The sequence below is a fragment of the Colossoma macropomum genome, unplaced genomic scaffold (assembly GCF_904425465.1).
Source record: "Colossoma macropomum unplaced genomic scaffold, Colossoma_macropomum, whole genome shotgun sequence".
In the NCBI taxonomy this organism is placed as follows: Eukaryota; Metazoa; Chordata; class Actinopteri; order Characiformes; family Serrasalmidae; genus Colossoma; species Colossoma macropomum.
The window spans coordinates 19,458,312-19,484,828 of NW_023494802.1; the positions used below are offsets into that span (position 1 = coordinate 19,458,312).

At 39.1% G+C, this 26,517-nt stretch overlaps 1 protein-coding gene and 1 pseudogene across 1 annotated transcript in view; one reads left to right on the plus strand and one right to left on the minus strand.

Moving 5' to 3' along the window:
* The window catches only part of phactr3a (phosphatase and actin regulator 3a), an 83,957-nt gene that overhangs the window by 3,026 nt on the left and 54,414 nt on the right, over nt 1-26,517 (plus strand). The gene's annotated exons all lie outside the window — the stretch shown is intronic.
* Nucleotides 16,289-16,467, minus strand: LOC118823137 (annotated as a pseudogene).

The following is a 26,517-nucleotide window of genomic DNA, read 5'->3' on the forward strand; positions in this document are numbered from 1 at the left end:
AGAGACAATTGTAATGGATCCCAGTTTGTTAGTCTGAGTATGTAGGCTGTCCCTGCCTCATTCCCCCCAGTCGTGATAAGCATTGCTTATTACAGTCAGAGGGGATGTTGCTTTTTGTTTATTTTTAGGTGTTTTTTATATAATGTACATGAAATGTGCTGCTGTGGTTCTGCACAGTTACGTTCATCTCAGCCATAACTTTAACCCTCTACTGCATGCATTATGATAGCAACTTAAAAGCTTCACTTTCTTGCATTAAATGGTCCTTGATTATTAAATTATATATAATTTTATGATTATATAATGATTATTAATAATCGGTCCCGATCATTAAATTAAAAAAACATAACAAAAAATGTTGCCTTGAGGGAACATGGTGAGACAATGGGAAGAAATGACATAGTGCCATGTTCCCTGAGGTGGTAAGATCTGTCTTGTGACTGGCTAAATCCATTCCACTGCCGCACAGTGTTGCTTCTAGGCAACGAACATATTTCTGCAAATTCTCATAACAAAAAATTTCGTACTGAATGTTAAAAAAAAGTTTAAATGTGCCCACTAAGAAATAATTTTACTAAGCACATGCTTTTTATTGACTTACTCAAACTCTTCCCTTTGTTTTTAACCCTGTTTCTGTCTTTAAATATGTATAACGTTGTTGTAAAGTGAGGAAAATGAGTTTGTTGCCCTGAGGCAACGTCATGCAATAGAGGGTTAAACAAGTGACTTTGTTGCACACTTTGGCACCTTTCAGCGCTCTGTGGACGTCCACCCACCACCACTCTCACAAGCAAAAGGCCACTTGTATCATACATGACACTTGACAGGGGCGTTCGTGACTAATTTTAGGCCTTTTAATCTAAGCGCTAATGTTCCATGTGAATTCTCATCAATGGCTCATATACTGTGCAATGCATGGCTTTCCAGTCCACGTTGAGTGACAGGTTAATGTGTTCTGTAAAATTATTCATTTGATGATGTATGGTCGCGCGGAAGTGTCCTAATTATAGAGCGCTTGTGAAAAAACACAGATGCGGGGAGAAATGAGAGAGAGAAAGAAAGGAACTGAGAAAAAAGAGAGTAATGGAGTGAGTCTTCTGAGGTTTGCTAATGACTCTTGCTTCCCATTGACTCATGCCAGTAGAAGACACCGAGGGTAATGCATCAGCTTCTTCCCTCGGCTAAGCGATAATTAATTAAAAGCCCGAATGCCACGCAGACGAACTCTCTCATGCGCTTCATGTCTGCAGAAGACTTGCTGCATCATGGTGGAGGAGAGCGCGTGTGTGTTTTCCCTGCTCGCTGTTACCCATCAGAGTGGTGGAAATCCCTCAGATGTTCTTGTTGTAGTCTTTCTGCTTCAGGAAAGATCTCGTCACGAAATGAGTTGAAGTCACGATGGATCGCTGTGAGGCTGTAAGTCAGAATCATCATTTTTTTGCCAATACTAGCATTTTCAGTAGAGCCACACAATATATTGTTAGATTATCATTACTGCAGTGTGTACTGCCACCCCAGAGGACTGCAATATGCAAATGAATGGGTGATTCATAAATCAGGACAGTCACATGATCCAACAAACATGTTGGCTGAACTTCATGTCAAACCAAGTGATCACCGTTGTGTTAATGTATTGCGATGCCTATCACAGTCTCAGTGAATGCGTTTACCTGCACTTAATAATCTGATAACTGCAGAAAATCAGATTTTGTTAGTAATCCGACGTGTCAACACGTTTACATGCACTTGAGTAATCAGATAATGTGAAAACTCTGGGTCAACATGAGTCAGACAGTAATCAGATTTCTGCTTTGCAACCAGCCAAGAAACTCACAGAAGCAGACGCGACGTAAACATAACGTAAACTTGATATGAAAATATGAACATACATCATCTAGAAGATGAAGAATATTTAAATCCTTCATTTCGTTGAGAATGTAGTCGGTTTCATTGTCGCTCCAAAAGTGTTTTGCTGTGTCTTGCGGTGACGCTGCTTGTTTCTGGTGTGTTCTCGCACATGCACAGACTAAGAAGTCTGAAAGAAATCAGAGTAAGAGTTTACATGCGCTGAGAAGTCAGATTATAGAGCTAAAATCCAGGCTCTTTATCAGATTTCTTAATCGGATTTCTAGATCGGAGTGTGCTGTTTACATGACCATTTGAATAATCAGATAACTGCAGAAATCCAGTTATGATTGGTTTATTGAGTGCATGTAAACACACTCAGTTAGGGATGCATCAGTACCAATACTGGTATCAGGTATCAGCCCGGTACAGTGGTCATTTACTCGTACTCATAAAAATTCACCGATACCAACCTCTAATACCCACTGACACCAAGTGACGTAAGCCGAGTGTACACTGCTGCACTAATGAGCAAACGCTGTGAAGGAGGCTCTGCTCACACAGAGAAGTGTTACTGACTCTGTGTCGGTCAGACACAAACTCGTCGATCACTTTAAACGTGATACCATGGCAGATTCCCACCAGGAATACACTGTGTGATTTTGGCCCGTTTTAAATACACACAAACACAATCACAACTGCTTCTTCAATACAGGTGGAGACACGTAGGCTAGCAAAACGGAGGCAATGAAAGGCAAAGTTTGCTATCAAAGTCCATCTATGCCAACTTAACTATGTTTGACTGAATAGAATTATGAGATATGATTAATACGGTGATATTTGTGGTAAAATAAGCTGTAGAATGAGAAAATGTTTTGTCCTGCCATGTATATCTATGCTGCTTTTAGCTTCAGTGCACATTATTAGCAAAGCTGTTTAGTCAGAAGGGATGTTGCTTTTTGTTTTATGTGTTTTTTTTGTATAATGGCCATGGACAGTGCTGCTGTGGTTCTGCTCAGTTATGTTCAGCTCAGCCATAACTTTAAACCAGAAAACCCACATGAGTCGCTGTTAAATTCTGTTGTGTTCTTGGTGGTTCCAAAAAATTCTTCTTCAATATTTGATGGGCATTTTAAGAAGTCACAGAATAACATCTCACAATAGCCCTTTTGCTTGATTTGTTTTGAAAATGCATTTTAACCTTTTCAACTCTTTGGAACCACCGGTGGTTCCAAAACGCAATTCGTCATATTCTTCATAACTTTCATATTTCATAAGCTACATTCTAAAGGTGGGGGTCGTATGAGGCTGTAACTGTCTTCTGTCCAGTCAAATAGATGGGTGATGTAATTTTAAACCCTTATGATAAAAGAAGCTGAACTTTTTTTTTGTTCTACTGAAAGTCGACCCATTTTTCCACAAATCTGGGCTGTAAACTATAAACAGATGGCGTCTCTTCAGTGATCTGCTCTGTAAAAATTATTTTTATAAAATAATACAAAGAGCGTCTAAGATTTTTGGCTTTAAGCATATAGCAACATGTGTATGATCATATAACACATTTTCTGTTAATTTGAGGGGAGCTTTTACAAAAAAATTTAATAAATAAAATAAAAATTTACATTTATATCATGCAGTTACTGAATAATTAGCCTTATGATTTGGTCATGTAAATTCAGATGGAGAACCCTGGAGAATAAGAGGTTAAACAGCAAAACAGTCTTTTAGTTTAATCGCCACTTTTAGTCAGATCTTCACTTCTACACAATGTAGTTACAAAGCTGAATAATTAAAGCTTAAAAAGCTACATACGTTTCTCAGATCTACATCAGCCAGCAGAGACAACTGGGTGATAATGATGTGATCACTCATAACAAAAACTGATAATAACTTTAGAATTAGAACAGCACAAATATTCACAAACCAGCACAAACGGCCAAGATGATTTGGTTTGTTAGCTGCTGATGGGGGGCTGAGTGATGTCACGTCTCAAACCTTGTGTTTAATAACCTGGGAATTAAAATAGCTCAAGCGTTTATTACAGCAGCACAAATAAATAAGACTGTTTTGGTGCAAGTTGGACATTGATGGGGGGCTGAGTTACGTCACTCACTGAAACGTTATGGCTTTATAACTTGAGAATTAAAATAGCACAAATGTTCCTTTCACAGCACAAATTAGAACAAACGAATGATGCCATTTCTGTGCAATTTAGACGTTGATGAGGGGCTAAATGACATAACAGGTAATAAAATATAATGTTTAATTTCTCAAAAGTGCTGCCAGCACAAATGATGATTCCTACAGCACAAATATTCCATTTTTGACCGAATGGCGCGCAAGTAGCTTCAGTGAGGTACAACATGCACTGTCATCATGCAAATTGCCAACTAATCATTGCCAATTTAGCAAATCAAGTAATCGAGTAATAAAGATTAATCAAGTAATCATCACCCATAAATATCAAGTGAAACGTGCAAAGCTTTCATTTTTTGTGTTTATAAGTATGTTTATGTGATAGTATTTCTGGCTACGCTTGATTTTCATGAAAACCAGCATGAAATGAATCCGCAGGTTGTCAATCCGCAGATTCACCAGTGTGTTTTTAATGCATTACAAGGTGTATCATATTCTCAGTACGTGGCAATGTACACCGATCAGGGATAACATTATGAGCACCTCCTTGTTTCTATGCTCATTGTCCATTTTATCAGCTCCACTTACTATATAGGTGCACTTTGTAGTTCTACAGTTACAGACTGTAGTCCATCTGTTTCTCTGATACTTTGTCAGCCCCCTTTTACCCTGTTCTTCAGTGGTCAGGACCCCCATGGACCCTCACAGAGCAGGTACTATTTGGGTGGTGGATCATTCTCAGCGCTGCAGTAACACTGACGTGGTGGTGGTGTGTTAGTGTGTGTTGCACTGGTCTGAGCGGATCAGACACAGCAGTGCTGCTGGAGTTTTAAACACCTCAGTGTCGCTGCTGGACTGAGAATAGTCCACCAACCAAAAATATCCAGCCAAAATATCTGTGACCACTGATGAAGGACTAGAGGATGACCAACACAAACTGTGCAGCAGCAGATGAGCTATCGTCTCTGACTTTACATCTATAAGGTGGACTGACAAGGTAGGAGTGTCTAATAGAGTAGACAGTGAGTGGACACAGTGTTTAAAAACTCCAGCAGCACTGCTGTGTCTGATCCACTTGCACCAGCACAACACACACTAACACACCACCAGTGTCAGTGTTACTGCAGTGCTTAGAATGATCCACCACCCAAATAGTACCTGCTCTGTGAGGGTCAATGGGGGTCCTGACCACTGAAAAACAGGGTAAAGGGGGCTAACAAAGTATGCAGAGAAACAGATGGACTACAGTCTGTAATTGTAGAACTACAAAGTGCACCTATATAGTAAGTGGAGCTGATAAAATGGACAATGAGCGTAGAAACAAGGAGGTGCTCATAATGTTATGCCTGATCGGTGTAATTACAATCCTAGTAGTTTGTCTATGTAGCGCGGCCTTTATTTCCAGGTGTACGGCTACACTATACACCATCCATGGCTGATAGACTTGAGTCTGCTGGTCATTTCCTTTGAATGAGAAGTGCATGAATGAAATGTTCAAGCTCACTTGCTGAGGACCTCACAGCTATCACTGCCCCCCCTCTCATAAGAGTGCCATGTATTCTCCTGCTACCACACTCCAAGCTTGTCTTTGCTCGTTGCCCGTTGGACCTGAGGGCCGTGCGCCTGTATTACAGAAGAAGATAAACCCGTTTGCTGGAAAAGCCAGCCTGAATGGCAGAGGGAGACAGGCGGGAGGTGTTGGAGAGCGAGGTGTCAGAATGAAGCAGCGAGGAGCACATGTGGGAGGACTCTCGGGCTGCCGCCAGCAAGAAGCTGCCTTAAAATATCCCATTTTCCTTTTCTCATTTACACAGCTCTCATATGGGATGTGTTTGAACATTAGTCACATAGAATTAGAATAGAATTACACAAGTTACTGTTGTGAGGATATATATGGGTGGCATCAGAATGACGTATAAGTCAGGGAAATGATCTCAGAGGCCTGAATTAACGACAGTCTCATGTAGTCTGTAGTGAGACCACCATAATGATAAAGACACCCACAGAATAGACTTTAGAGCTATTATAGATTATGTTAGTAATTGAGTAATCTGTCAATTATTTTGACAATTAGTTGAGTGATAAGAGTTTTCAGAAAAGACAAAACAACAGAAATGGATTTAATTGAATAATAACAAACCATGCATAGCCTTTTAGAGCTTCCAGAATACTTTGCTGGATTTTTTTATTGGAAATAGCTAAACTAGGAAGGCTTTGAAATGCATTAAAATATTTATAAAAATACAGTGGCAACAAAAGCATGTGAAGGGGAGTGTCTATCAGGCTTCATTTCTTTCTTCTTTGTAATTGTTTTGTCCTCATAATTTGAATATTCCATATGCACATTACAGTTTTCAACATTTGTGCATAATTGAATGCTTAAGATGGTTGAGTAAACAAAGTGGTTTGGTGTGAAACGCTCCATTCTAGAGAAACATTCTGAGTCAGAATTGGTCACAGTGGTGGTGATAGGAACCAGACGTCCACCTCTAAAAGGTCCCTCACAGAAAAGCTATTAAATGAGATGGTTACATATGCTGCCTGATGTCTGACACATTGTTTTATGACAGCGTCCTGATAAAGTTTTGGGTTAAAATGTATTTGAATCCATTTATTTTAATCCATTCATGGTGGTACACTTATGCTGCCTAATGCTTGATTTTTTATTTCGAAATTAAACTTATGATGAATCTAAATCTTTCAACTTCACTTTAAAAGAAATCAAAATGGACTTTTAAAAATAACAATGAAAAAATGTAAGTATTATTTTCATAAGTTGAAATTTAGGGGTTAGGGTTTGGGGGCGGCCACCTCCCATTACATAATAAATGATGATTTTGGATATATTTAGTTTATTACCATCTCAGTTCATGTATTGGGTTTAAATAGATGGTTTTATATATGGCTGTTCTTGATTATCATGAAAATCAGCATGAAATGAGCAAAAACACTGACTAAAGCCCATTCGATTTAAATGGAATTGTGCTTTTATAAATCCTACGATTCAAAAGACTCTAGTGTATGTGTTATGTTGATAAGAACAAAGGCAGGAAATGCTGTATATGTAAACTAGCTAATCCATTATTTGTATGATAGCCGTGACATAGGAAAGTAATGGAATGATGTAAAGGGGGTTTAAATGTGACACACAGACAATAAATCCAGTCTATTAAATAAATTCAAACATGATTTAACCATAAATATACACAACATGATGTTCCATAGTATGAGTCCATCACAGATAACTGAATTTCACCAAAATACAAGACATAAGACTGTTGATTACTGTGGGCCTTAATTGATTAAGTACAGGTGTAATTGCCTTGTGTCTGCCTATATTAAGCAGGAAGGCACTGGTCACCAGTTCTGCCAGTCCACTGCACTTGGAGCATGTTCTATACTTCTCTATGTAGGTGTTTTAATGACCGTCTGAGGAAATATCTCTACGTCTTGTGGAGCTTTGCTTAATACAGATGCATTCTGCTGCGGTTTAGCTGTCTCTGAGACCCGTGCCTTTGTATGCTGGTCAGAGATGCTTGCTGGCCACCACTGTGCCAGTGGTAGGCTATGACTCATCAGTTGCATTTAATACAGGCTGTGGGAGAGCTTAAGCTTCTTCACCGGAGCAAGGTGCTGTGTAACGTGTGATGGAGTTTGTGATTTAAAGGCTGGTGTTTTTTTTTAATATGTCCCCAACTCACAATTTATAACATTCCACTTAACTAGAGAGAGGTTTACTTTGGTAGTCAACTTGTTTTAAGATGAACTGACTAACTGTCACGATATCAGGATTTTTAATTATACTATGGCAAAATATTAACATTTGTCATTGTCTCAATATTTATTAGGCAAAGGCCCAGTCCTATTTCTTCTTTTTAACCCTACCCCTTGTTTTCGAGTGTCACCCTAACCCCTTGGAACTGAGTTACAAGGGGTAGTGGTTGAAATCTTGCCATACGAAATGGGACCCTCAAATTAAACAAAAAAAAAAACATTGCTTCATTAACAGCTACCAGCGCTGCTCTGTAAGCGACCCTGCCAGTCTGCAGTGACAGCAGAGGAGGGTAAAGTTCAGCTCCTCACTGCTGGGCTTTAGTTACATTTAGGGCATCATATGCCTTCAAAGAGGGGGGCAATTATTTATTATCGCCCATAATTCTTCAGTGATATGAAGCTGAAGTCAGATATTCACCAGCTTCTTGGTTGAATTTTTCTGTTCCACCTTAAATGGTGCAGCAGTTACATTCTGGCGCTTCAGGCGTCAGAACTGCATGACGATTTAAGTTGGAATGGGAAAGTTAGCTAGCTAGCTCCCGAGACATTAGCATGCTATTAGTGATTTTTTATGCTTGTTATGAAGACAACAACACTGTATCACTCCACTGAGACGCTGTTGCTAAGCAACGACTTTGACAGCTGTAGGAGACGCTCAAGCCATTTGAACGTTTTTACTTCTCACTTTGCCACAAACAGAAAATGGATACTTTTAAGATCACATTTGACCGACAGCTGATTTGGTCAGACTCTGAAGATGAGACGACATCTGGAATCAGCCAGAAATGAACCCAACACCATTCGCCAAACTAAATGGGCTGTAAGATGCTTTACAGACTGGCTGGAACAAAACAACATTAATACTGATCTGGCATAAAGTGACAAAACTGAGCTGAACTTGATATTGCGGCAGTTTTATGGCTCAGTCTGTACTTCAGAAGGCGAGGCTTACAGCAGCGAGTGAGTGGAGCTCGTTACTCTGACGTAGCAACGAGCTGCTCGTTAAGGAACTATAATTTGGTGAAGGAACTGCGAACATTAAAACATATTAAACGCCGCGTTCACGGCCCAGTTTATTAATTTATTACTTTATTTATTTAACTGTTGTATAAAAGCAATAGAACACTTGAGGTCATGTGTTATCGCGAATAACATCACGGCTGTGATGATCTACGGTGACCAAATCACAGCCATGATGTTATTTCGCGATAACACACTCCCTCTTGTGTTCTGTTGCTTAAATAAAAACTCATTAGATACAATATTACAGTGATGGTGGTGAATAATGAGGAAACAGAGCTGAATGTGTGTCTGTTTATTAGGAGGAATAACGTTAGCGCACTCAACTAAAGCGTTTGGGAAATGGAGACTGAAACTGAAAGCAGTGACACTCTGATAAACAGCACAAAGCTCTGACACAATATTCTTAACTTTCAGTTTATCGTGCTTTAGTTTTATTTGACCTTTTTACATCAATAACGGTAGCTGTCTGGCTAACTAACTTGATTACATGTTTACGTTTCAGCTGTGTGCGTATGGTCGGTTGCTAGGTAACAGACACGAGAGTTGATTGACGACTTCAGTCGAGTAAGTTAAGATTTCCTAACTTGAGATAAGAAAAGATGCTGTAAGATAAGATAAGATTCCTAAATTAAGGTCAGGCTTGCTTCAGTAATACGAGTTTGTGAAAAATCTCATCTTGACCTGTCAGATCTTAAGTTAAGACAAAAAGACAGGAAGTTTCTGTAACACGGTGTCACGTTAATAAAAGACAGATGATGTGGTCCAGAAAAATCCCCCTGAGGTCTGTCTGTGCACATGCATGTCGATGTCGGAGTATTGAACTGTTTACCATGCTGTAGTATTAAAAAAGCATTTGATATTTCGAAACACTCTGCAACACTAGAACGCTGCGAGTGCTTGAAGGCCAGGTTCACTCGGGTCATCAGGTGTCATGATACAACATCCTCCCTAATATAGCAGCCACAATGCAGTATTGATGGGAAAAAGACCAAAATATCTGATTTGAGTTCCACTGCAGTAGACGCTGCTGCCGTTAGCTAAGATTAGAAACAGGCTTTCACGGCCTTCAGCACAGGTTCGGCCTCAAATGCAGCTGCTCAGTATGACAGCTTATTATAGTGAAGGAAAGGCAAAATAGTACCACTTGTGATATCTGTCCTCTTTAACTCACTTCATTAAGTCATTTGAAACAGAAGATCTCCTTTCTCATTCTTCTACTAATATTATGAGAAAGGCGTTTTTATACTGAACAAAAAATATAAGTGCAACACTTTTTACTGAAAAGATTTTACACCACAAAAAACAGGGAGGGTCATGAAACAGAATTCCCTCATTAGTGTCTGGTGTGATCACCATTCGCAACATTTACATTTATGGTATTTGGCAGACGCTCTTATCCAGAGCAACTTACATTTTGACCATTTTACACAGGTAGGCGAAGGTAGTGTTAGGAGTCTTGCCCAAGGACTCTTATTGGTATAGTGTAGAGTGGTTACCCAGGCCGAGGATTGAACCCCAGCCTACAGTGCAGAAGACAGAGGGGTGTTACCCACTACACTACACCAACCACATGACCAGGGAAAAAATCCTTGATTTTTTTTTTTGTCAAACTGCTGCAAAATGGGAGCAAAAAACCAAAAGTCAATTAAGCCAAAGAGAAAGTGAAATTAAATACACATCCTCTACAGAGAACACAGCTCTGCACATTTTCGCAACAGTTTATTTGCTCAAATGTAAATGTATGGAGCACACATATAAAAGAAACGACTTCAAATTCAACCAAGCTGAAATTGAAAGTCGTTTGAATTTTTCGTTCTACCTTAAACGGTGCAGCAGTTGCTTTCAAGCACCTGTACAGGTGCCAGAACACTGCTGCTCCATTTAAGGTGGAATGAATAGCAGATGAAAAAGAAAATTTCAGACGTTTAGAAATTCAGATGTGAAATAACATATAATATTTTTGCCAAGCAAGTCTGTGGTTTTGTTTAGTTTACTATATTTGCACCTAAAAATACTTTAGATTTGCTTGAGATAGAAAAGGTTCTTATTTCTTATTTAAAAGTGAAGGGACATACCAGAATAATAGGCCACTGTTATCGTACAAAAACACACATACACATACACACACACAAACACACAAACACACACACACACACACACAGACACATATATATATATATATATATCGCTGCTGTCGGAACAAAACCTCGTATCTCCAAAATGGTAACTTTACAGGAGAAGGAAAAAACATACTTTACTTTTAATGTAAGTCAATGGAACCAGAGTTTTTTCCCAAGTAATTTTGAGCCATTTCTTTTGGTCCATTCATCATGAAATTTACATGCAATATAAAGGGCAACGTGCATTTTCAAATTATGTCAAAAACTGAAAAACAACAAAAATGGAGATACGAGGTTTTCTTACAACAGCAGTGATAAAAATGCACACACAGACAATCATACATACCAAAACTGTCTAAAATTTTTATTATGTATATATATATATACACCATGATATATACATTTTTGGCCATACTGCTCACTACTAATTATAATTATGATCAGTTACAGCCTTGAATTGCTGATTGAATCACCACCAATTTTATGTGCCTATTTATTAGCATTGAATATTGAAATTGAACAGATAGATGTTTGCTTTGCTGCTTTGTGTTGCTTTTAACCCTCTTCCTAAGTCACCCTCACTCAAGAATTCTCATTCTTTGTTTCTATACAAACGCATGAAGGATGCACAGCGCAGGCTTCTATACAGGAGGAGACAAGTCTTGCCCTTGTCAAGCACAGTTCACTGGTTGGCGTCTCTTCTCGGGCGTGAAAACAGAACACAACAACAAGCTCAGTGGCTTCCCTGGAGATGCAGCAGGGAGCAGATTAGGCGTTTGACAGTGTGTCTTTTTTAGCAGTGCATGTGAGCGAGGGCAGGAGGAAGCAGCCTTCTGCAGCTAAATGCCACAGCCTCACTGATTCAGACCTTACACCATCAGGGGTTCTTTCCTTGACTGTCAGCAGGCCAGTCACGCAGATTTATCTGGAGTGGAAGCCCTGCTCATCCTGTCGTTTTCATTGGACTCCTTCATGCTTTTGTATTATATTTTCCCAAAAGAAATTTTGGTCCCACTTTATATTAAGAGTCTGTAATAACTGTGTAGTTACATGTTAACAACATATACAACAACAATGTAACTACTAATGATTTAGTCACTATTACACATGGATTACAGACGTACACCTTGTGTAATTACACATGTATAAACCTCAGTTTTGCCTCATGTAATTACACAAGACTAATAACATAAACGTAATGACATCTGTAATGTAATAACTGACATTAAGACATTACTCACACTGTATCTGCCAGCTTTCCTAAAATTTAGCCTGCATTTGTGTTGCTAGTGCTGAGACACTGTAACCAGTTTCAGCTTTAAACTGTTCTGTAATGTGACAGAACAGCAGATGTTCCCTTATCTTAACATGTAACTTTGGTCCCACTTTATATTAACTGTCTCTAAGAACTGTGTAGTTACGTGTGAACAACATATGCAGCAACAATGTAACTACTAATGATTTAGTCACTGTTACAGATGGATTACAGAAGTACAGCTTATGTAATTACACATGCATATCAACTTCAGTTTTGCCTCATGTGCTTACACAGTGCTGTGTGTGTTTTTGGTTGGTGGACTATTCTCAGTCCAGCAGTGACACTGAGGTGTGTAAAAACTCCAGCGGCACTGCTGTGTCTGATCCACTCAGACCAGCACAACACACACTAACTCACCACCACCCAAATAGTACCTGCTCTGTGAGGATCCATGGGGGTCCTGACCCCTGAAGAACAGGGTAAAAGGGGGCTAACAAAGTATGCAGAGAAACAGATGGACTACAGTCTGTAACTGTAGAACTACAAAGTGCACCTATATAGTAAGTGGAGCTGATAAAATGGACAATGAGCATAGAAACAAGGAGGTGGTCATAATGTTATGCCTGATCCATGCATGAAACAGTTCAAAGTATCATTCACTGACAGCTTCTCTTGGGAAACAAAGTGGTTCCTCTGTGGCAGTGCTCCAAGAAACTTTTTCAGCAATTTCTAAGAACGTGACATATCAGAGTAAAACCCACATTCTCTAATGCCAAATAAACAAATCATTTATTGCAGCTTGTCTGAACAAATTTGGCCTTCTTCAGCATGTACAGGTAGACAATAAGTCCAGCCTTTTAAAAGTTACCTAACTTTAGCTGCCACATGTATGAAAAAGAGAAACAAATAGGCGTCACATAAATCATATAAATAGAAGTGAATAGAACAAGCGTAAAGAACCATATACGACCTTTAATATATACAAAGTAACCTTTACAAAATACAAAAAATACTCTACACTGTTAGAAATAAAGGTTCTGTGCAGGTACATTTTCGTTCAGTGTAAATGTTCCCTCAAAGGTTCAACAGTGGTTTTAAGGTCTGATTGTGAACCTTAAATAAGTTTTTCCAGGTGAAAAGTTCGTATTTGTACCTTTTCATAACCGAATGTTTTAAAACAGAACAGTAAAATAAAAGCCTGGAGCCGAGACGGGGTGTGTGGAGTCAGTACAGCTTAGACCATATCATTTCAGTGGATTATGGTTCAGTTATGTTCCCTGACTAAAGGTACTGAGATTCACCCTGGAGGGTTCCACCCCAGTGACAGGAGGGGCACTGCCCCAGTGACAGATCAGTACCTTTATTTCTGAGAGTGCATAGAAATTCCTCATTGAGACTGTTTGGGTGTTGTATCTGGAGTTCATGTATCTAGAATCTGTCTCTCTGCATGAAATGATGTCTATCCCCACTTATTTTTAGCAGCTGCTGTTGCACAACCCCTGTTGACGTCTTAAAATATTTATCAAGGTAGTTTTAGTCTTTAAAAAATCAGGCCAAAAGATGTAGTGTTACAGCTTCTCAGGATCCTAAGTTTGCCAGATCCTTGGAGAAACACAGGCCTTGTTCACACCTGACATTAATGTGTGTCTTTGGTGATCTTATCTTAAGCACTAAGTGCAGGTGTAAATAGTTTAGAGGTGGTCAGGAATGCATATGACCACATAGCATTTGTGGTGCGAACACTAAAGCATCCCGATTTGTCCCCAGCAGCAACAAAGGGTGACCCACCCTCACCCCTGCCTCCTGGTCAATGCTTTCACTTGACCCTCTTACTAGAACTTTGTCCTTTTTGCTAGCTTCCTCTGGTGCCATCACTGACCTGCACATAGGGACATGGCCCTGTTCTGTGGCTGCAGTATGATCGTGAGTTGTCATCCGTTGGCACATAATTTGTTATAATAATGTTCAATAACATTTACCATTTTAAATAAGTACCGCTGACACTAAGAACCGCTGTCTTAAACAATCATCACAGCAGAGACGAAAGCAGCTGTCTTGTTTCTAGTTTGTTTATAAGTTGCATTATACAACAGTTAGTTCCGGCCACGCAAGCTGATTGGTTGAGAAGTGTTCTAACAGTGCTGTTATTTTGCCATAACATCACGCTTTTTTCACAAACACTGTATCACTCCGCTGAGACGCTGTTGCTAAGCAATGACTCTGACAGCTGTAGGAGACGCTCAAGCCATTTAAACGTTTTTACCTCTTACTTTGCCACAAACAGAAAATGGACACTTTTAAGATCACATTTGACCGACAGCCGATTTGGTCAGACTCTGAAGATGAGACGACACTAAATTCCCAAACTGTCATCACCACTGAGTAGCTTTTCAGTCAGCAGCTGTGACAGAAGAACAGCTGAACAACCTGGAATCAGCCAGAAATGAACCCAACACCATTCGCCAAACTAAATGGGCTGTAAGATGCTTTACAGACTGGCTGGAACAAAACAACATTAATACTGATCTGGAAAACTGACAAAACTGAGCTGAACTTGATATTGCGGCAGTTTTATGACTCAGTCTGTACTTCAAAAGGCGAGGCTTGCAGCGAGTGGGCGGAGTTCGTTACTCTGATGTAGCAACAAGCTGCTTGTTAAGGAACTATAATTTGGTGAAGGAACTGCGAACATTAAAACATATTAAACGCCGTGTTCACAGCCCAGTTTATATATTTCTTACTTTATTTATTTAACTGTTGTATAAAAGCAATAGAACACAAGAGGTCGTGTGTCATCGCGGATAACATCACGGCTGTGATCTGATCACTCGAAATGAATGTTAATTAGTATAGTATAAACATGGCCATAGAGGACAGATACAGTGGGTGCACATCTGTGCATGTGTGTGTCTGTATTAGATAGACACAACACAGGTTGTGTGGATTTTACTGGATTCATCAGGCTGTAAAAATAATTGGAAACTGCTGGCCCACCTGTTCCTTCCAAAAGCTGCTCCTACCGACTCGTATCGTTACAGGGGAGAAATGAAATGCAATTAAAATGTAATATGTTTGTATGGATGCACTTTTTACATGGGGAAGGTAAAATTGGATCTCCTCTGGTCACATTTTTGGTTAAAAAATGGAATCTGGCCAAAGTATATCCCCATATAATAAACGTGAAACACATGCTGCCTAAACAGGCCCACAGTTATCACAGAACTGTGTCTGAATGATCCTGTAACCAGTCACTCTAACCAGTGTCTTTTTATGAGTCTTGAGCTTCCCAACCAATCGCAGCTGGTTTTTGGGTGTCTGGATAAACACACATTTACAGGACCCAATCATCATGTGAATACTATATGTCCAAAATTTTGTAAACTCCAGCTCATCCAACACTGAGTCTGAAATCAAGCCTATGAGGATTTGATTGCATTCAGCCACAAGAGGCATTAGCGAGGTTAGGTACTGATATTGGACGATTAGTTCTGAAAAGGTATTGGATGGAGCTCCATCACTCCAGAGAACACGGTTCCACTGCTCCACAGCCCAGTGCTGGGGAGATTTATACCCCTCTAGCTGATGCTTGACATGGGGCATGGTGACCTCAGTCTCGTGCAATAGAATGGGACACTCCAGAGCTTTTCTACTGGTAATGCTTTTCTATGGAGATTATACAAGTGCAGTTGAATGCCTGTGTCAGCAATGGGTGCACCTCAATAAAGTAGCTGAATTTACAGGTTCGAAGGGGTCGGATACTTTCGGATGCAATATGTAGCAATTCAACTGCAATATGCAGCACCAGAATACTGAATTATTGCTTTAATTATCCCTCTAAACGCACCCATTTCATTGCTAGAGTGATAATTAAAGTCGTATGCAAAGGTTTGAACACCCCTGGTTCTATTTTGTCAATTTCAGTTCAGTTTTGTTGATTTTGTAAGTAAAAATTAAGTTAAGTGACCCTTATTAGTCCCACAACGGGAAAATTTCACATCCACATTTTACACATTCGTGCAGTGAAACACCACATACACACACTAGGGGGCAGTGGGAGCAGTGGGCAGCCCTATCCACAGCGCCTGGGGAGCAGCTGGGGGTTAGGTGTCTTGTTCAAGGGCACTTCAGTCAGGTACTGTCGGCTCAGAGGATCGAACCGGCGACCTTCCAGTCACAAGGCTGGATCCCTAACCTAAATCTCCCTGTTCTAAAAATCAATTTAATATCTAGTCCTCGTATGGAGGACGTGTCAGATATTAAACTGATAAGAACAGACACCACACTTGATTTTAGCCTTAACATCTTAGATATCCTAGAGTTTAACATACAAAAAAAGCATATTCATATTCATTTCATATCATAAAATATAAAAATAAATAAATAAAAATTTTGCACAGACTACATTTAGTTTTTTCCTAATATATTAAATTCAACAAATAAACAGTTATTGTGCATTAAATGTGCAGAAGTGTGTTCTCTGTAGAAGTTAGTGCAGAATAACTTGTGTAATTTGTCCAGAGGTGCGTACAAGTTTGCCTATGACTGTTGCTCCATTTGGGAGTAGTTTATGTGATCAAATCTTTAACTCTTTTTTGGGGTTTCAAATGGCACAATATTTATAGCAAAAACCTATGGCAGGGGTATTTAATTAAAATTCAATAAGGTCCAGTTAGTGAAAATGTCCTCAAGCGAAGGTCCAGAACATCATAATGTCTAACCTGCATTATGATTCAGCGCCATATACTGTTTACAGAAGTAGCCTAGTAGGTATATCAACATATTATCCAGTCAACAACTGAATGTCAAATCAAATAAAGTACAGTTCAGTCATATTTCAACAACATTTATTGTCAGTTTTCTCTTTTTATATCATGAAATGTGAAATAACTTCCCTCTGACTCACTTTCTTCTCCGACTGCTGTTTCTCGCCTCATCCTTCCCCTGTGTGTGCGTCACTCACTTGAGTCTCAGTGCTCATCGTAATGCACAGATCTGATTGGCTGAGTAGCGTCATGTGTGATATTTACACCGCATGCAATTGGTCTGTGAGTTTCCCGGGCCACTAAACCAGTACCACAAAGGCTAGAAAAGTTACGGGTAGGTCCAGGTACGCATAAGACAGCGTCTGGGTCTGGACTCAGTCCACGGTCCGCCTATTAGTGACGTCTGACCTATGGAGTCCTTCTTGTGACATCCCATATAAATAAAAATAACACATGGCCATGACTTTGTAAGGCGTGGGAACGAGATCCAAATGCATGGCCACGACTTAGTAAGGTGTGGGAATGAGATAGCTAAGCCTTGACCACAGCTTACTAAGGCATGATCTCGATCCTATGCCTTACTAAATCGTGGCGATGACTTAATTATCGTATTAAGTCATGGCCACGCATTATTAACACATGTTAATATGGCATGGCCACACATTATTTCTATTTATACGCGATGTCACCAGCAGGCCTCTGTAAAAACCTAAAACAAAAGTAATATGATTTTTTTTTCTCCAATATTTTTCAGCTCTACTTTATATGGAAGCTACGTTAGCTCCAGAACTTGGACCTAATATGATGGATTGAATCCACTAATTGCATCCCATAGTTAATATATATGATGGGTGAATGGATGTTCCCTATTCTTGAGCTTTGTGCTGGTTCACTAGGTTTCTTTCTGGGCGCTTTGGATTCCGGATCGGCTGACAGTAGCAGGCGCCCACATGACCTTGTAAAGTGCAGCAGAGGCAGTTTTACTTGATCACTGTAAGTGGATGAAATTCTATGGGAGCCCTTTTCGGTCTGAGCGGGTCATTGCTTGGCTTGGAGGTACTTTCTTTGGCAGCCTGAGAGCTCTCTTGCACCATCCACTAAAATGAGTAATGCTTCTCTGCAGCCTCTGCAAGAAAACCATCAATTAACAGTTATTTGTACTGTGCGGTTTGATACCTAGTCACATCGCACTCCCTGGAGGAGCCTACGATTCGTCAGCCTATGTGACCACCTGCGATTTGTCAAACACTCACAGTGCGCTCGACGGTGCCATCTGAGATTATTCAGTGGGCTCACAGCACCCGCAACAAAAATGTGATTCATTGGGAGCCTCGTTTGATAAACAGTCTTGTTTATAACTAGGAGTGCGCAGCAGCGGACAAACTAATAAATGCAATCTATTAAGTGCCACCTTTACAATTAACTAATTACAGAGGCTTAAACTGCAATTTTGCTTAAGATTCAATTAACGACACATAATTTAATTGATTCATTGTGCTGCCCTGGTTTTATTGTATGCACTGTTGCCTTGGTTTGACCAGACCTGATATATATATATATATATATATATATATATATGTGTGTGTGTGTGTGTGTGTGTGTGTGTGTGTGTGTGTGTGAGAGAGACCAGGGACTGAGGGATAAGTGGATATAAAGTGCCTCCTAAAGACGGTGTTCTAACACACTGCAGTGGCTGCTCATACTTAATCAAAGATTTCAAACAGAAACAGTCAGAGAATAAACAAACAGTACAGTCCTAAAGCAGCATTAGCCCTTAGAAGTCACAGTCCTTGCAGGTAATAACAAAAGCTTGTTGTAATCTGATATAAAGGCCCTGTCCCATTTCTTATTTTTACCCCTACCCCTTGTTTTCGAGTGTCTCATTGCCCCTTGGAACTGAGTTACAGGGTAGTGGTTGAAATCTTCCCTCTGAAATGGGACCCTCAAATAAAAAGAGAATTACTTCATTAACAGCTACCAGCGCTGCTCTGTAGGCGACCCTGCCAGTCTGCAGTGACAGCAGAGGAGGGTAAAGTTCAGCTCCTCACTGCTGGGCTTTAGTTACATTTAGGGCACCATATGCCTTCAAAGAGGGGGGCAATTATTTATTATCACCCCCCCTAATTCTTCAGTGATATGAAGCTGAAGTCAGATATTCACCAACTTCTTGTTCGAATTTTCCGGTTCCACCTTAAATGGTGCTGCAGTTACATTTTGGCGCTTCAAGCATCAGTACTGGTGGACCTTTTAAGGTGGAATGGGAAATTTAGCTAGCAAGCTACCAAGATTAGCATGCTATTAGTGATTTTCTATGTTTGTTATGAAGAAAAGCACTAAAGTACATTGAAACGACATTAAACTAAGATAATACGATGGTTATTGTAATTTTTTAACTGAAAAAATTCTCACATTTGTGGGTTTCTTTGGTCTCTTTTTCAGCCATTTTGCCAGTTTTTCTTTTTTTTCTCATTACTCTCCTTTTGGAGTCTGAAAAACCTCCGTTTGGAGGGTCATGTAGCTCTAACACTTCACCCTACCCCTCTATCTTAACAAGAATCAGGACACCCTACCTTTAGGAGTGACTGGAAAACAGAGGGCTAAGGGCTAAGTGCTAGGAGTGAGGAGTGAAATGGGATTGGGCCTAAACCTATCAACCTGATTGTCTGTCTGGCGATACGTTCAGAGACTTTGGCTTTGTTGCCAGAGGAGTTACAGTGCATTTGCACATTGACCATATTAAACTGTATCAGCATGTGGCACAGCAGCTTTCTGTGTGGTTCCATGTTGTCTTTCACTGCATAAAAAGGCACATTCTTGTTTTTTAAAGTGCACTTGAGATCGGTAATTCATTTGTTTTTATCACAGTAACGATAGAATGTGACTGAAGAGTGAAGTATATTCCTGTTCATGTATTTTCTTGTTCTAAAGGGTAGATTGCAACACAAAACATATAAAAATCTGTGGACCTTCAGCTTTGGTGGAATATGTTCTTTACACAATAAATGCAACACCAGCACTGAAAAATCATGTTATAAATGGAAAAAGTAGAATAAATGGCAGAAATAGCCATTTCTTACATCTGATTTGAAGAGTTAATGATGTGTCACTAACAAAATGTTAACCTAAAATATTACATTGTGATTTTTTCAGTCGTCTAGCCCTATTTTATATGGAAGCTAACATGTTAGCTCCAGATTTTGGATCTAATAAGTCACTTGAACCCACTGATTTAAACTGTGGACTGTAATATAGATCCATCCCATAGTCAATAAATATGACGGGTGCATGGATTCTTCTTCTTTTTGAGCTTTCTGCTAGTTCTACAGCTTTGTTAGATCATGTTCTTTACATATTAAATAAATGCAGGAACGTCACTGAGTAATGTTATTAATGGAAAAAGTAGAATAAACAGCTGAAAAGGCTGCTTTTTGGATCTGCTTTGGGGTCAGTCATTTCCCACTAATAGCTCATTCAAACAAGCAGAGAAATTCTCGCAGTGCAGATTGTAAACGTTCGATCAATCAAATGTGGTATTTGTGCTTGTAATTCAAAGAGGAGATATTTTATTATGATTTGAATTTGGCTGAAAGTTATTGTTGTGCACTGTTAGAAATGAAGGTTCTGTGCCGGCACATTTTTCATCCATCAAGGTACAAACAGTGTAAATGTTCCCTCAAAGGTACAACAGTGGTTTTAAGATCTAACTGTGAACCTTAAATAAGTTTTTCCAGGTGAAAAGTACGTGGAGTCAATACAACTTATAGTATAAGATATAATCTCAATAGATTATGGTACAGTTATGTTCCCTGACTAAAGGTACTGAGATGGACCCTTGAGGGTCCCACCCCAGTGACAAGAGGGGGACTGCCCCAGTTTCATACCAGTTTTGCAGCCACCCTTTATGTTTATGCCTCGTTTTTGGCATTTCTTGGCAGAAGTGTGGGCTTAAAGCTGTCGATACAGAATGTAAACTGAATATAAAGATAGTTCACTCACTATAATTTAATCATTTGCTGTTGTTGGAACAAAACTTAGCATCTCTAAAATGGTAACTTTACAGGAGAAGGAAAAAACGTACTTTACTTTTAATGTCAATGGAACCAGACATTTTTCCAAGTAATTTTGGGCTGTTTCTTTTGGTCCATTCATCATGAAATTTTGACACAATGTAAAGAGCAAGAGGAATTTTCAAATTATGTCAAAACCCAAAAAATGAGGTTTTCTTCCAACAGCAGCGAAACCAAAGTGCTCTCTCTCAACTTGTGAGAGTTTATCAAAAATTCGAAGCAAAGTGAGTGAAAGAATAAGCGAACAACTCAATCTTAAAGCAGCATAAAGAATAAATCAGGCCCTACACTTGGTTCCTAAGGCTAACAGGCAGGGAGAGGAAGAAAGGCATGCTAAAAATCATGTATGCCCATTTCATGAAATCTCCCAGGCAAGACTGGGCCTTTTATCTCCAGATCACTGACGGGCCTCAGCAGCTGCACTGCTGTAGCACTCTGTCTCCAGACGCAGTGTGGTTAATATTGATCACAGCCAAGGGACGGGAAGATCCTCTCTTCTCGGAGCGTTACCCGAACCGTCGGGAATGGTTCCGAAATCGCATCGCCCATTCATAAGATGAATCATAACAGGGCTTGGCTGAGGCAGTGCTTGGCTGAGGCAGTACGGGTTGTGAGCGCGGCTCCGCAGTGATTCAGTGGATAAGTGAGAGCATGACTGAGATGCAGCTTAAAGAGTATAGGATAGAGCTGAGGAGAGAGAGAGAGAGAGTGGGAGGAAGGGATGAAGAGGGGGAGGGGAGGCAGAGAAAAGGAGCAGTGAGGAGACACAGTAGGATGGAAATGACTTTTAAGTGACTCATAAGCAGTCCATGTATCACTGGTCTAATAGACGTTTTATAAGCACGTACAGTATAAGCAGCGAACACTGTTTCGATATGCTCATCATTACGACACCCACTTTCAAGCTCAATCACATTTAAGAGTATTAAGCCCTATTCTAGCTGGATTAGTTTTACCTGAGGTGGTGCTGTAATCTGAGTGATTATTGACGAGATCTGTGATTTTAATCCAGTACGAATCTGCCATATCTGTAGTTTTTAGTCTGGTAAATGGTAATTCTGGAGTGAATTACGTTCTGTAATTCTCTGAGCTCCTCATAACGGTAGTCCTGTTCAAATCGACATCACAGTAATGTAATAAATACAAAACTGGGTAATATAAAACGGCATTTACGTTTTTTGGGGGTTTTTTTGCAACCTAAAGACAAGGCTAACAGCTAAAATGGAGCTTGATTTGACCCAATTCCTTAATCCGTAATTCCTTAATCAAGTTCAAGATAATGCTACTAAATTAAGTGTATAGTCTCTCCCAAACACTGAGCCTCCTCACTCGTCCAGAGTTTTTTTGTGCCGAATTTGCCATTTAGCCACGCAGCGTGTTATTATTTGGAACTTGTCGCCTAATGCTGATGTAAACGTCTGTGTGATGATGTTTCGATCTGGGCTATTTAGGGTAATTTAGGGGAATTACACAGATCCCTTATCCCATACAAATTGGCCATTCAAATCGCACACAAATTACATTAGCAGACCTCCTCTGGTAAAACTAATCCAGTTCGAATAGATGTGATCACGAGCTACACTGTTAGAAATAAAGGTTCTGTTCAGGTACATTTCTCATTCATCAAGGTACAAACAGTGTAAATGTTCCCTCAAAGCTCCAACAGTGGTTTTAAGGTCTGATTGTGAACCTTAAATAAGTTTTTCCAGGTGAAAAGTTTGTATTTGTACCTTTTCATAACTGAATGTTTTAAACAGAACAGTAAAATAAAAGCCTGGAGACGAGACGGGGTGTGTGGAGTCAGTACAGCTTAGAACATATCATTTCAGTGGATTATGGTTCAGTCATGTTCCCTGACTAAAGGTACTGAGATGGACCCTTGAGGGTCCCACCCCAGTGACGAGAGGGGCACTGCCCCAGAGACAGTTTAGTACCTTTATTTCTGAGAGTGGACACAGGTTGAAGCAGTGATGGAATACAGTGCTGAACTAGCCAGGTATCTAACATGAAGTACAGTGGCTCTATACTCGTGCTCTGCCCACAAATGCATTCTTGCATAGCAACTGTTGTGATATTAGAGAAGCTGTACAGAACGCTGGCAAAAAATCTTAGTCAACCTAATAAGAAATCGTAGCCATCTTTGTTTAGAATTGTTCCGTAACCTAGAATTGACTGTTTAAAATGCTGCAAAACCATGTTGTTGTAGGCAGGTTGGAGATGTGTTATGATTTAGATGTGTAATACAGGCAGGACTAAAGGTCTAACAGGCAAATATACATGTGCATTTGGGCCCAAACAGCTTCTTTCCAAGCATTACAGTGCAATTTTAACCTCTTATTCTCCAGGGTATATTTTGGTTTGTCCATCTGAATTCACATGACCAAATTGTAAGGCAAATTATTCAGTAACTCCATGAAATAAATGTACATTTTTATTTTATTTATTTATTTATTTTTTGTAAAAGCTCCCCTCAAATTAACAGAACGTGTTTTATGATCATACACATATTGCTACATGCTTACAATTTACTGCTGAAAGCCAAAAATCTTAGACGCTCTTTGTATTATTTTATAAAAATAATTTTTACAGAGCAGATCACTGAAGAGACGCCATCTGTTTATAGTTTATAGCCCAGATTTGTGGAAAAATGGGTCGACTTTCAGTAGAAAAAAAAATTGAGTTCAGCTTCTTTTATTATAAGGGTTTAAAATTGCATCACCATCTATTTGACTGGAAAGAAGACAGTTACAGCTCTCATACGACGCCCACCTTTAGAATGTAGCTTATGAAATATGCAAGTTATGAAAAATATGACGATGTGTGTTTTGGAACCACCGGTGGTCTCAAGGAGTTGAAGAGGCTAACAGTCAAATATACATGTGGATTTGGGTCCAAGCAGCTTCTTTCCATGCATTACAGCACATTTTCGACACAGTCAGTGAGTTTTCCACCTCAAGCATATCACTATTAACAAGGCCTTGCTGACTTGGCCTTGACTTGGCCCCACCACCTCCCCCACAATGCCATCTTAAGGGCTGTTCTATTACTATATTAGCAGTGAAGTTTGTTAGATGAGCTCTCGGCGTAGAGGAGGGATCGAGTCAACAAGTGTCAACTTACTCAGAAATCATTGTGAAGTATTTCAAACCCTACAAAATGGCAAAGCGTTTATAAGCCTTAGCAATAAAAGACCTTAAAATGTTTCAAAACTATTACTTTTGATTTTGTATCTTAAGCTTAGATTTTAGGTAGATAACATCTGACACACATGACTGCTATTACTCTGCTAACTGGCTAGTAAGCAAGCTAAAGGCTAGCAACAACAAAAATGTTAATCAATCAATCAATCAACCTTTATTTAACCTTAGAGAACATTGAGGGTGACCCTCATTTACAAAGTTGCCGAGTTGATGCAGGAAAAGGATTGATAATGTGTGAGAACATATCAAATAATAAAAGTAAATTGAATATAAAATGACTCAAATCAGGTAAAAAAAATGAAACATTAATAATAAAAAAAATAAAAATACAGTAGAAAATATTAAATAGTAATTAAAACGTAGCTAAAATGTAAAAGTTAATTAAATCAAACGAAGATAGATAAAACAAAAGGAGGATAAGATCAAAAAGGAAACTAAAAATAAATTAAAATGACAAAAATAATAATAAAATAATCCTGCTTAAAATAAGAATATGAATAATAATAAACAAACAAGTAAATAAATAAAAAAATAAAGACTATAATAGAATAAAATAATAAATATAATAAAATATAAATATATAAATAAAAAATAATAAAATATAAATATAATTAAATAATCTGGTAAAACAGTGTCGGACAGAGTGGAGGTGGTTAGAGAGTCTAAAATGACCGAGTGACCCAGCGAGCTGAGCTGTAGTGAGGGTCCAGTTCGCTGGTGCTGGAACTAAAGGCAGATTTTCCCAGTTCAGTAAAACTCCCGGTACCTGCCGTGTGATCCAACCACTGGAGCGAGTCTGATGATTACCATTATGTACAGACATCATTGAAGTAATGTAAATAAAGGCGGCTGTACACGACACGACCACAACTCTAATGCCCAGACACAGCAGCAAACTCTGTGTGACGACATGTAAGCATACATAGCTTGTTACACTCACAACAGAAGAGTGCAGCTGGTGTGGTTGTTCTTATGATCCATGCATAAATGAAATGCTGTCGCTTGATTGGTTTCCTTTAGAGAACGAAGAGCTGGCAGCAGCGGATTATTTACAGCCCTCTCATTCATCCAAACACCTACACGAACAGTCCCACTCTATACGCCTCGGATATTTCTGCTTCTCTTATAGTACCGACTGGGGGGGTGGAGGCCAAAAGAAGCTCATTCTGTACAGTAGCTGTGGGGTTTTCAGCACCATAGAGAGCGCCAGCCAGATTACTGTCTCAGACGCTACACTCACACACAGACTGTTCATGCTCCTCTACAGGAGGACTTCAGGCTCAGGTTTACCCTTAGAACATGCATTTCTTGTGTAAATTGATTTTGCTTTGCTGTGTGGTTTCTTGACACAGAAACAAATGGGAAAATGTACAAGTGCAGACTTGAATCTGTTCATGCGGAATGTAAAAAATGTATGTAATTGCATATTTACATTTCAATAGTGCAGCAAAATGAAAGCACTAATTCTTGACCTTTAGTGGATAAGCTGCAGTTAACCACAAACGCATACCCAGCATTAAAGAGGAATTCTTCCAATGTGTCGAATTTCCAGCATAATTCAATGACTGAGATGTAAACAAAGCAACCTCTAGCAAACTTAGGAGCCAGGAGTCACAATGTATACAGTGCAAATATAGCCATTATATTCACTATGCAGAATGTCCAGTGGACCAAGGGGTGGGCGATATGGCAAAATATTATATCATGATACTTCAAGACATTTTCACAATACATGATATGCATCACAACATTTGATGATTCAGTAAGTTGGAACAGATAAAATAGAACCTAATAATAATAATAATAATAATAATAATAATAATAATAATAATAATAGTAATCCTACAACTGCAATGATTTTTATTCAGTGTTTTACAAACTGTACTGCACTAAATTCACTTAAACAGACCTAATTATGTTAGTCAGTGTTCTTTAAGTACGAACAATATCCACAAAAGCATATTGTAACAATTCCTCACAAAAACAATAAAATATCAGCATATCGGCCACCTTTAAGTGAAGCAACATGTTTTCATGTTTTTACATTTAATGCTGATAATGGTAAAATAATTGTATATTTTACTAATATTATATTATATTATATTATACTACATTACATTTGGAAAAAAAAACAACAATTTTTCTCTGTCATGAATTAAATATATATATATATATATATATATATATATATATATATATATATATATATCAAACCTCAAACTCTAAGCTGTCATAAAACAAAGCCCCAGGCATCAAGCAGCATCCAACCATAATCATTTCATATAATAACTTGCTGTGACATAGCTTTTAAAGGCAATCAACACTCCCTAT